This window comes from Pseudonaja textilis, chromosome 11, assembly GCF_049901715.1.
Source record: "Pseudonaja textilis isolate UNSWEBS1 chromosome 11, rPseTex1.2, whole genome shotgun sequence".
Taxonomy (NCBI): domain Eukaryota; kingdom Metazoa; phylum Chordata; class Lepidosauria; order Squamata; family Elapidae; genus Pseudonaja; species Pseudonaja textilis.
The window spans coordinates 20684975-20697744 of NC_142000.1; positions in this window are offsets into that span (position 1 = coordinate 20684975).

Below are 12770 nucleotides of genomic sequence, written 5' to 3' on the forward strand. Positions count from 1 at the left end.
CCTCGTGGCCTCTTTGTGTGTTTAAGGTTGCCAACCCCTGGTTTAGTTACACCACAGTTACAACAGCATTGGAAAAGGGGAGTTACAATGAGTCCTTGTAGTTATGATCATCACTGCGGCCCCGTGTGATCAAAATTTGGCTCCTTGGCAACTGGCATGCACTTAGAGTGGCTGCAGGATCACAGGATAGCGTGGTCACCATTTGCAATTTTCCCAGCCAATTTCCAACAAGCAAAGTCCATGGAGGCTGATCGGCCGTTCTGTCTGCCTTATCTTTTTTGAAAAAATTAAGTGGTAATGTGCCTTTAATGTGCCTGGCAACTTTTGGACCATAACAATAATTCTGCTGGATTAGTTCAAGACTCAGCCTATTCCTCTTGTTCAGGGGTCTCCAAATTTGACCACTTTAAGACTTGTGGACTTCAACTCTCTCAGAATTCCCCAGCCAGCTCTTTGCTGAAGTCAAGATATATTATGCTTACTGCATACCCACCATCTATTAAGAAAGTTACCATAAACGGAGGAGTTCTGGGAATTGAAAACCACAAGTCTTAAAGTGACCAAGTTTGGAGAGCCCTGCTCTAATCCAAGGCTGGCTGGGGAATTCTGGGAGTTGAAGTCCACCTTAACTTACAGGTGACACTTCAACTTACAGCTGCCAAGGTTGGAAAATACTGCTCTAACCAATCCGGTGCCTCTCAATGTTTGCAAACAGCAGGCAGACCTACTCTAATCAAAAATATACTTGGAGAGGCAATCCCACCCTGGATACCGCACCGTGTCTCCTAAATTGGAAAAATTGCCTTCTGTGAATTTATCCATCTCTCTTTCTGAGCCACACAAATTCACGGGGGTCCGCAAGCAATGTGAAACTGAGCATCCATGTCTTCAGAAGATGTGAGGTCTCCTTGAAAGTGTTATTTTACAGCAAGGTTGATCTGTGGAACTCCCTGCCCCTAGAAACCCTGGCAAACACAACCGAGGCGGCTGTTTTTCTCTTGGCTATCTGCAAAAGAAAACAAAAACAAAAAATTATCCCTTGGATTTGCTTGCATTTTGGAACAGATTCGAACAGAGATCATCTATACCCGGAACCAGAGGGCTAGCTTAGCATTTGGCTCAGCGAAATTTCCTTCATTCCTCTCGCCCTGAAAGGAAAGTGAAGAGCGGAGGGTACCAATCGCTCTGGCAACGTTCATGCCCTTTTCAGCAATTGGCCTTTAATTGTGAATGCGCTGGAAAAATACCATAAAACATGTGGGCCTGGTTTAGAAAGATGCTGAGATTAGGAAAAAAAGCTATTAGACTGAAGGGATAACCCGTTTCGGGTTTCATTGCGCAGCTGAATTTTGTGTTTAGCTGCCGCAATCAACATACCAGATAAAGGCCCAAACAAATCTAAGACAGACCAGATCCAAGGACCCCACATGGAAAGCCCATATCGGAAACCGTCCCTGGAAACTTAAGGGCTAGAAACTTGTGTTTGATTTAAATGAAAAGTGGCACTGATGGGAATATGGCATTGGGCAAGAGATCCGGGTCACCATGTCCGGTATGAACACAAAGTGGCTTCTCTAGATCAGTGGGTTTGAAACAATACCTCCAGGGGGAGACCAATTTTGGGGAGGGGAAACCCTTGACATCTGGAGGACATCCAGGTTAGGAAGGCTGTACAAGAAGCCTTGCCTTGCCATCATTCATTCAGTGATTGTTTGAAACTATAAGGGCACTGGAAGAAGTGAGGTACCACTGGGGTTTCCAGTTACAATTGTGGCATATCTCCATGGTCATGGGATCAAAATAGCAATAGCACTTAAGACTTATATACCGCTTTCTAGTGCTTTACAGCCCCGCTCTAAGCAGTTTTACAGAATCAGCCTATTTGCCCCCAACAATCTGGGTTCTCATTTTACCCACCTCAGAAGGATGGGAGGCTGAGTTAACCTTGAGCCGGTGAGGATTGAACTCCAGAAAGTGGGCAGAATCAGCCTACAATATTGCATTCTAAGCATATTGCCACCAAGGAAGGAAGGAAGGAAGGAAGGAAGGAAGGAGGGAGGGAGGGAGGGAGGAGGAAGAAGGAAGGAAGGAAAAGGAAGGAAGGAGGAAAGGAAGGAAGGTAGGGAAGGGAAGGAAGGAAGGAGGAGGAAGGAAGGAAGGAAGGAAGGAAGGAAGGAAGGAAGGAAGGAAGGAAGGAAGGAAGGAAGGAAGGAAGGAAGGAAGGAAGGAGGAGGGAAGGAAGGAAGGAAGGAAGGAAGGAAGGAAGGTAGGAGGGAAGGAAGGAAGGAAGGAAGGAAGGAAGGAAGGAAGGAAGGGAAGGAAGGAAGGAAGGAAGGAAGGAAGGAAGGAGGAAGCAGGGAAGAGAAGGAAGGAAAGGAAGGAAGGAAGGAAGGAAGGAAGGAAGGAAGGAAGGAAGGAAGGAAGGAAGGAAGGAAGGAAGGAAGGAAGGAAGGAAAGGAAGGAAGGAAGGAAGGAAGGAAGGAAGGAAGGAAGGAAGGAAGGAAGGAAGGAAGGAAGGGGAGGAAGGAAGGAAGGAAGGAAGGAAGGAAGGAAGGAAGGAAGGAAGGAAGGAAGGAAGGAAGGAAGGAAGGAAGGAGAATAGCACTTAGATTTATATACTGCTTCACAGTGCTTTATACAGCCCTTTCTAAGCGGGTTTACAGAGTCAACCTTTTGCCCCCAACAATCTGGGTCCTCATTTGATCTACCTCAGAAGGATGGAAGGACAAGTCAACCTTGAACTTGGTGAGATTCGAACTGCCAAACTACAGGCAGCCGGCAGTCAGCAGATGTAGCCTGCAGTACTGCACTCTCACCACTGCGCCCACGCAGCTCTTATGTAGAAGATATAGAAAATAAATACATCTGGTAAGAGATAGAAAATAAATGCACCAGAGACAGATGTGACTGGTTGCTTTTGATCGTGAATCCTGCCCTTCTCCTCCCATCCCAGCAACCACTGGCTGGATCCCATTGGGACACCCTGGGCACCGGGGAGCCCTGAATTAAAATTTGAGCCTCGTAGGAAATTTTCAGTGCCCTGAAACTGAACCCAGGGAGAATTCCTCTAAACAGGCTAGCTCACATGATGCCAGTCAGGCAAGCATCATCAAGACCGGTTGATGTCTAGGCAATAAAAAAATAAAAAAATGAAGCCCAGCCTTTGTCTTCACGCTTCAAGAGTTGCTTGTTCAACAGCCCTTGTTCACCTCTGCTGTCTGGCAAGTAAGTACAGGTTGATGCCAGAATCACAGAGGGGTGATTCTGTTCCTGGGCGAAGTTCACGGTGCTTGACCACTGGCTGTGAAAACAATGAGGCATGTGAAGGAGGCCTCTTTGCCAGCTGCGCCTCCCAAAATGCCATGCTGAATGCTGAGACGGCCAGTTTGCCATGCCACCAACATGGCAGCTGAATGGAAAGAATGGATAAAAAAGCGCAGCAGAACGAAGCAGTCCTAGATGGAAGAAGGTGCTTTTGGAAATGGGCTGCTTGTTTGGAGGAGATCCTGACTTTTAGTGAGAGGTGTTCCTTCTTCTTCTCTGACTTGATCCAGATTATGAGGGGTCCTTGGTGCTCTCTCGGCTTGGTTGCTTTCTTGCAGATGCTTCTAGCACAGTGGTGGCTAACCTTTCTGGGCTCCTGTGCCGAAAATTGCCAGCACCCAGAAGGCAACGCGCGCAGCCCCTCCACGCCCCCTGAGCGTATGCGTGCGATCCCCCCTGCCATCCCCTTACCTACACTGCACAGGCGTGTGCCTCCCAACTGATTGGGGGGCCTTTTTCGGCCTCCCAGAGGTTCAAAGGAAGCCTCTGCAGTCTTTGGAGGCTGAAAAATGTCATCATTTTTATTGAAGGGTAGGATGAAGCACACAGGAGTCGCTTTTAAGCCCAGTTATATTTGGAACCTCTGATCTACAGATAGTCCTTCAGTTATAACCATCATGGGGCCAGTCCATAGCAGTCATAAGCTACAAACATTGTTAAACGGATTGGTCATATGGCCGACCCAATTTTACCTCTTTTTATTGTTGTTGTTCCAGTGGTTGTTAAGTAAACTTGGCTGTCATAAAAAAGAAACGGAGGTTTACTGAATGGTGCTGTCATTAAGTGAAACCCACTGTTCGTTAATGGCATGGTTTTGCTGTAAATTGGATGTAAGTGCCCATTTTTGGTAAAACCATAGTAAAACACGGTCACCTGACTGCAGGACACTGCAAACAATCACAAAGGTTACAGTGTGGTTGAGTGTCAGAACTTCAATCCAGGTTATACATTACCTTTTTTTCAGGTCTGTCGTAACTTTGAATAGTTGCTAAACAACTGGTCATAAGTCAAAGATTACCTGTACTGCAAAACCACACCCACACACATCGGAAACAAGCTGGGGTTAGTCAGGTAGGTTGGGCTTAATATACTGTATTTATAAAACATAAACAGAAAGGGAGGAAGAGAGGAAGGAAGGAAGGGATGATGAAACAAGACTTGATTTTTATTTTTATTTTAGCATTCAGGACATTTTCAAATTCTAGTGTGCGATCTTGTGAGCTTTAGCAGATCAAAACACATCTTTCAACGTGCCAGCACTCATGATCTCAAGCACAGATCTTAAGGCCAGCTAAGTTAGTCCTTTGTGACTGCCAACAGACAGGCGCTCAGAAAGTTGGTTGACCAACGAGGAAATTGCCAATTGTTCCATTCATGACTTGTAGCTGGAAATCTTAAGATTTAATCCTCGGTCTTCTTCATTTCTGGAGTCCTTGCTTTGAAAGCACAGTCACTCCTGAAAACTGCAAACAAAATCCTTCTTGCCAGAAGATATGAAGTCAGAGTTTTTATAAACAAGAGCTGTCTATTTTAAGAATCCGGCAATGGCTCCACAAAGTAGTAACACATTAATATTGCATTATTATAAGAACAATTTCCCCAGGCAGATGTTCTTCATTTATTTATCCTAACCCCCCAAAGAGCTGGTTGATTAGGCATAGACAGAACAATGTAAAAACAATGTTCAGATTATTGTTGTCAAATCTGGAGCTGGGTGTAATCAATTGATTAGCTCGACAGTAACCCAGGATGCCTTTTGAAATAAAAATGGAATGATGAGAGGATAATTCTTTCATAAAAAGCTGGTATGTCACCCAGTGACAAGTTTTTCCTCTGAGTTGAGGTCGCTATGGCTGGAGAGACATAGTTGAGGTTTTTTAATATCTAAGGATGATCAAATAAGGTTAACGCCCAGCCCAGAAATGTGACACTCTATGGGTTTGTGAAGGACCTACTCAACTTCAAAGCAAAGAAAGACACTAATTCTATTGTGGTTTCATGGAAATTCTGCCAGTTGTGTATGTATTTGAGATCTCAAAGAAGATTTACGAAATCTGGAAGCTAAATGAAAGAAGCAAACTCTCTGGCAAGAGAAATCTCAGAGAGAAGGGTGAAGATGCTAAGAGTACTGCTGGCCTCCAGCTTAACCCGAGTGAGTCCTGAGATGGGAATGATATTAACCTTGTGTTTTTAGATAAAATAAACGATAAACTCCTGACAGGCTATGTAACTTATCAATCTTCCCAACAGCCTCATTTGCAGAAGCAACTAGCACTGGAAAGCTTCCTTTTGGGAGCTTCCTTTGAATTCTACATGGAGGCTAGGCTGGAAAAAAAAAACCATAGGTAATCTTGTTCTCCTGTTTAAGAGCGCATTGCCAAAACAGTCCAGTTTGCATCACTGCTGCCTATAACAACTGGCAGGCTTTGCAGAATGGATAGCCAAGACTTGTTAAGTAGCTGTTGGGTTACAATCCAGAACCCTGGGCTGGAATCTCTTGGCAATCGGACTTGGCTCAGGGCCTCCCTTCTACAAATGCTCTCAATCGCTTGCTTTCACGGCCATTAAAGAAATCAAGAACTCCACCCCCCCCCTTCTTCTTCTTCTTATTTCTTTTTCAAAAAAAGAATCAGAACTCGAAAGGAAATGCAAATTTAGATCAGGGTCAGAGGCATACAAGGGCTCTGTAGCTTCCTTTGATGGAAAGTCTTGAGAATTTTCCAAGGAACTGCATTTGAAACTGAATGCTAGGAGAGATTCTCTCTCTCTCTCTCTCTCTCTCCCTCTCTCTCTCTCTCTCTCTCCCTCCCTCTCTCTCTCTCTCTCTCTCTCTCTCTCTCTCCCTCCTCTTGGGAAGAGGGCAAAATGAGTCGCAGAGGCCATCGTGAACTTGATTACACACAGAGAGAAAATCACTTCATCCCCCTGGTTACTTCTTGAACCTTGATGAAGGCACCAAGGAGGACAATCATCTGCCAGAAAGACATGTTCTAATTTAGAGGCACGGAATATTGACTAAAATCACCAGGAGCTGGACAACTTAAATACCTGCTTTTCCTTCTTCTTACCTTAAATAACCTTTGCCTTCAAAACTGGAATTGAACATTGGAAACCATGTTGTAATTCTGCCAATTAACAAGGATGAGAAGGTTCCTCCCATTGCCTGTATTTATACTCTACATATTCCATGCAGTCAAATGCAAATCTATCATTTTGTTTCATTTTGTAAGTGGATAGAAAGTAAGCTTCAAATTTCCCGTAGAAGAAACAGCAGCAGCAGCTGGAGGAGGGGGAGGCGGGAGGAGGAAAGAATATGTGGGGGAGGCAGGAGGGAGTCACACCAATGCCCATGTGCACCGAGTAGTCACTGTAAGAGAGGACAACTTGACAGAAAACCTAGTCTTCAACAGTCAAAGAGATTTAAGTTGATTATGTGAAGAATACACAGTCAGGGATAAGATGATAGATAGATAGATAGATAGATAGATAGATAGATAGATAGATAGATAGATAGATAGATAGATAGAGATGTGGATAGACAGACAGACAGATTAAGAGATTGATAGATAGATGATAGATAGATAGAGATAAGATGGATGAATAGATAGATAGATAGATAGATAGATAGATAATGGAATCGATAGATGACAGATATCGATAGATGATAGATAGATAGATAGATAGATAGATAGATAGATAGATAGATAGATAGATAGATAGATAGATAGATAGATAGATAGATAGATAGATAGATAGATAGACAGACAGACAGATTAAGAGATTGATAGATAGATGATAGATAGATAGAGATAAGATGGATGGATGGATGGATAGACAGATAGATATGGATGGATAGACAGACAGGCAGGCAGACAGACAGACAGACAGACAGACAGACAGAAAAATAGAGATTGGATGGATAGATGGATGGATGGATGGACAGAGAAGAGAGAGAGAAGAGGGAGAGAAATGAGGGTCCTGATCTTGGAAAGGAAAACCTTTCTTCCTGAAATCCTTCTATTAAATGATTCCAGAAATCATCTTAAACACTAGATAAATATCTAATTGGGCTAAATGGTAGGCGAAACCACCTTCCTTTGATAAACTCCCATTGGCTGAACTTGTACGACACACTCAGCCACAAACAAGCCCAGTTCCTTTTCGCTTTACATCCTGCACGAACCAGCTCCAAGTCTTTTTGGAAGGATAGAAGCAGATGTCCCCTGAAATGTACCCCCACCTCTGGAATTTGGCCTCCTCCTTTTGAGTCCCTGTTTCACAAAAACATTAAGCCAGCAGCAGACCAGAATCGTGTTTAACTCCCCTTGCAATCTCTTGGGTAATTTTGAACTCCAGAGCGGCCAAGCCGGGTTTGCCAGCTCCACCAAACCACAGACCATAGCTAATAAATCACAATGGTTGACCTTAGACAACGTGCTAAGCCAAAAGAAGCAAACCACATCGCATGGAACAATCATCCTGGTCCCCACAGGACACAACGACATGATGCGGTTCAGCTGGCTTTCAAGTTGTTGGCACAATGTTTGTTCACGGGTTTGCATTCTTAGGATCTCTTTTATCCTTCTGAATGATGTTCACAATTGCTTTTAACTTCAGTATCTCCCTCAACAACTGTCTTGCTTAGCAACCTAAATTCTGGGCGCCATTGTGGCCATAAGTCAAGGACCATCTGTACTCCCGTAGGTCTTAACGAGGAGGGATGTCACTAAAACAGAAGATTTACTATGAATGGAAAAGGAGCTAACATGATTATGTTTTAAAACGGAATAAACGTCAGAGAACTCTCTCGGGGGCTATTAAGCGTGCCTTGAAAATTGAAATTTCCAACTCCAGAAACAGTATATCTTTAATAGAAGAAATACGACTCCAATGTGTTTATTGCATAAATTTATTTTTATTTCCAATAGTTAGGCAGGAAAGCCTCCAACGAGCGAAACCCATCTATCTCTGCGATGCCAGAAATGTGGGCCTTGGGAGAAGACCTGTGATCTCGCTGGGATTTCTTTCTGTCTTCATTTTTTTCCAGCTCACTTTAATCAAGCTTCTATTTTCTCTTTCTCTCTCTCTCTCTCTCTCTTTTTAAAAAAAAATTAATTTCTTTTCCTTTTCTTTTCGCCAGAAGGACCCCCGGGATGGCTTGTGTTTTATTTTTCTTTTAGACAGCGTTTAAAAAAAAAAAGAAAAAAGAAAAGAAAGGAACAAGAAGAAAAGAAAGCAATAGTTTCCTTTCATGCATGCATCTGTGACAATTTGTTGAGCGGGTATCAAAAAGAATAAAACAAATAAATTTTAAAAAGCTCTTCGGTGCTCCAGGGGCTGCTCTGCAGCCTGCCAAGTTCATGGTATGAGCTGGATATCTCGAGCCAAAGTCTTACGCATCGTGTCATCGAGGGATCACATTTACAAATAAGATTAAGAAGTGATATAAAATCACTCTAAAGGGAGATAACTCACTTGCTGGTGCAGAGCTAAAGACCGGATTGATCTCTTGGCATTGGTGAGCTCGTCGCCTTCGGCCAATAGCACCCAGCAATTACTCAGAATTCTGGTACATGATGTTTCTTTGCCAGCGTCATCATGGAATCAGGTTCTCCTCCTCTTACAAAGCCGACTTAACCTCTGTGAGTTCAGAGGCTGGGTGGGGAAAACAGGGTAGGAGCTTTCCAGCGTAAAGCTCTGTAGAGCTCCTTTGGGGCCTATCCAACAACGAAGAATCCAGATCGTTGTTATTTGCAGTCATGAAAGAACATCCATTTTGCTGGCAGAAAAGGCCCTGTCACCTGTTTCTCATACACAATTACACATAGGCACTGTAGGAGAAGAGCCGGCACAGCTGGGGGCAGAGTTAAGCAAGTCATCAGCTTAGAGTCGTTACGTTCCCACAAATAATACAAGTCCTCTTGAATTCTGTCAAACCTTATCTGAAGCCAATTTGCTACTGAAGTTTAGTTGGCCACACTCTCATCTATAGACATGAGCAATAAATCTTCTGAACTGTAACTTAATGCATGGTCCCAATCCTTTGCACCTGACCCCGAAAGGACAGATACTATGGCTTCTGATAGCATTGGGTTGAGATGGGGTTCCAAAAGGTGGAAGTTAGCTTCATTTAATTAGATTGTTGTTATTTGCAATCATGAAGAAAAGCTATCTATCCTCTCTCTCTCTCTTTCTCTTTCTCTTTCTCTCTCTCTCTGTGTGTGTGTGTGTCTGTCTCTCTGTCTCTCTGTCTGTCTCTGTCTCCCTCTCTCCGTCTCCCTCTCTCTGTCTCTCTCTGTCTCTCCCTGTTCCTCTCTTTAGCATCCATCCATCCACTCATCCACCTACCTACCTACCTACCTACCTACCTACCTATCTACCTATCTTGTTGCTAGGAGTTGAATATGACCTCACGATTTCCACTTAGAAAATGCTTCCCAAGTGACAAATTTAAACTGCGAGACCACATAAGCCAGTCTCTTCTATCCCTTCTTTCTTTTTCTCTCTTGCTTCTAAAACATTTCCCTCCCTCTCCCTTTCCCCCCCCACACCCCAAAAAATCCACCATTACATTTTGGTTAGCCACAGTGCCACCTGCTGTTTGGATCATCCGTCAGGGTCTCTCAAATGGTCCTTGGGTTACTGCCCATTGTGTTGTTAAAGAGACCCTCAATCACGTGTATAAATGACATAGTATTTTGACTGGAGTTTCTTTTTTCAGAATTCAAAACGCCCTGGGATTTGGGACAATTTGGCATAAGGAGGACAGGATGGTGAGAAGGTCCTCATTTTTTTCCCCGTCTTCTCTTTCTGTAGCGTCATTTTCATCGATCTCTTTTCATCCGTGGGAATGAACTGGGAAAGATGCTCAACCCTCATGACCACAAAGACTCAATCATCTGACCTATTGACCTATTGGCAAGCATTTGGGGGAGAACCCCTGGTGTGGCAAGAGCTGGTACCTTCCAACGACTCTCCACCTCTCTGCCTAACTCCTTTTTTACTCTGGCCGACAAAGCTGCTTGCATGAGCAACAAAACGTCTCAGATTTGAACGAAGTGTGATCCAGGTGCCATGATTCAACCTTTAGACATGCTCAGCCCTTGAGATGAACAGTTGGAGATGTACTGAAGGCAAATGAACAGGAGGGAAAGGATTCGCTCTCTTTCTCTCTCACACACACACAACACACACACACATACAGAGAGAGAGACATTCACGCACAACCTTTGCCAATTTCTGTCCAGATTATTTGGAGCTTTCCAAAGAAGAAAAACCTGAAATGGAGGTGGGCCCATTGTTTCGACTGGTATCGATTGTTGTCTGTCGTTGGTAATCCCAGCAACCTATTACCTGCCCTGTTTTTAGAGCCAATTAATCCCCAAACCATACAATTCTGTTCCTATTCCATCATATTTTACAGTACAGGGACACATCCCAAAATGTTATCAAGGTTTGATGAATCATTCACTTCTTTGCATTTTTTTTTTTAATTGCAGAAAATGGAGAAGCATGGAAGAAGTCTAAATAAGTAAGTAAGAAGATGGAGATCTTCCTAATTTTTTTTTTTTTGGGTTAGTCGCAGAATCTTTTGTGGTTTTTATTTCTTCTGCATTCGAAAGAAAGAAAGATGAGGCACATGTCAGAGTGAGCTTAGGAAATAATGAAATACATGCATTATAAAACTTTTTAAAAAAAGAACCCACTGGAGGAAAACATCTGAACTCTGCCAACTAGGTTTTTCAAAGCATTGCAAAACCTCTACATTGTTAGCTTGAGGATCTGGCTGCAGCACTTTCTTCTTTGGCCTATGACTCTGAGGCGGTAGAGATTCCATGTGAATAATGATGTGGGAAGGTCAAGAGAAGGGTAGCAAATGAAAGGTGGGACATAAAAGCCAGCAAGGGATGATCTCACTTCTTGGAGCGCTCTAGAAATGAGGGGTTGGCGGGGCCCCGAAAGTGAGGAAGAACCTGGCTAGAACAAAGATTGCTTCAGACTTGGCTTCCTTCTTAGGAGGACCAGAGGGTTGGTGATTTGGAACTTCAGAGCCAAATGTGAAGCTGTGAGGTCCAAGAAGACAACTGGAAGGGAGGAAAGAGAAGAGGGATCCCACAAAACCTGGAAGTCCACAGAAGGTAGAACTTCAGGGATATGTCCTAGAAGAATCCCGTTCCTTATCCAGTAGGATGAATGATGATTACAAGCTTTTCTGTATTTCTTAATGATTTCCATATTCATTTGTAGATTTAGCAGAAGAACGAAGGTCTTGCCCCAAAGGTGCTTTTACAAAAGGCAACAGCGTTTTCTTGAAGACGTTTCTCTTCTCATCCAAGAAGCTTCTTTATCTCTGACTGAATGGTGGAGGATAGAAGGATTTCTATTCCTTGCGGTCATCAAGGAATATAAATCACTATCAATCCTTCCATCCTCCACCCATTTTGTCAGAATTGAAGAAGCTTCTTGGATGAGAAGTGAAACCTCTTCAAAGTAAAATGAAGTCCAGTTGCCCCTTGGGAAAAAAAAAAGTACCTTTGGGAGAACCATGACATGGCTGGCTGAGAATCTCCATAGACATGTACTCAACCATTAGCACTCTGTGCCTGGAGAATTTTGAAAGTCCAAGCATTTAGTCATACATGATACCCCAACCAGGTCCCACCTACCCCAATATAATAGAGAAGAATTGGGTTTCAGTTCATCCAAAAGACTTTCAGGAGTCTTGTTCTGTTTGTCCGACACAAAAATTAGATTTCTGTTGTTTGTTCACTATGTCACCAAAGTCTTCTGAAGGATTCTTGGAGATGAGTTGGTGCTGGATGGACTTAGCCAATGCACTTGAGAAGGGAAAGAGTCTGTCCAGATCATCGGCTTCAGCTTGGCATCAATATTTCTGCCACCGAAAACCCTTTTCCAAGCTTCAGTAAATTGTTTTCATCTCGCAATCATGGGCAATTATACCCCAACCTCATTAGCTTTGCCTTCCTTCAGGTCAACGCATAAACATTCTGCAAATTAGCAATCAGCATAAAGCTGGCTTTTGGGAGAGATCATCTGATACAGCGCAGACACAGATGGACGTGCATCCTTCAAAACAAACATACCTGTGGACCATCACATGTGAATTTCTTCCATACTTCTCGCCCATAGTTGGAATGACTCAAATAACCCCAGAGGGGTGCAAAATTGGGCACTTTTGGAACAGAATTGCTGAAGTGGTGATATTATAAGAGGCTTTCCATGAAAATAAGAAGCTTCCGTCTCTTGATATATATATATATATATATATATATATATTATATATATATATAAAATAATAATTATATATATATATGTGTGTGTGTGTGTGTGTGTGTGTGTGTGTGTGTGTGTGTGTGTGTGTGTGTTTATATATATATATATATATATATATATATATATATATATATATATATATATTCTTAAGT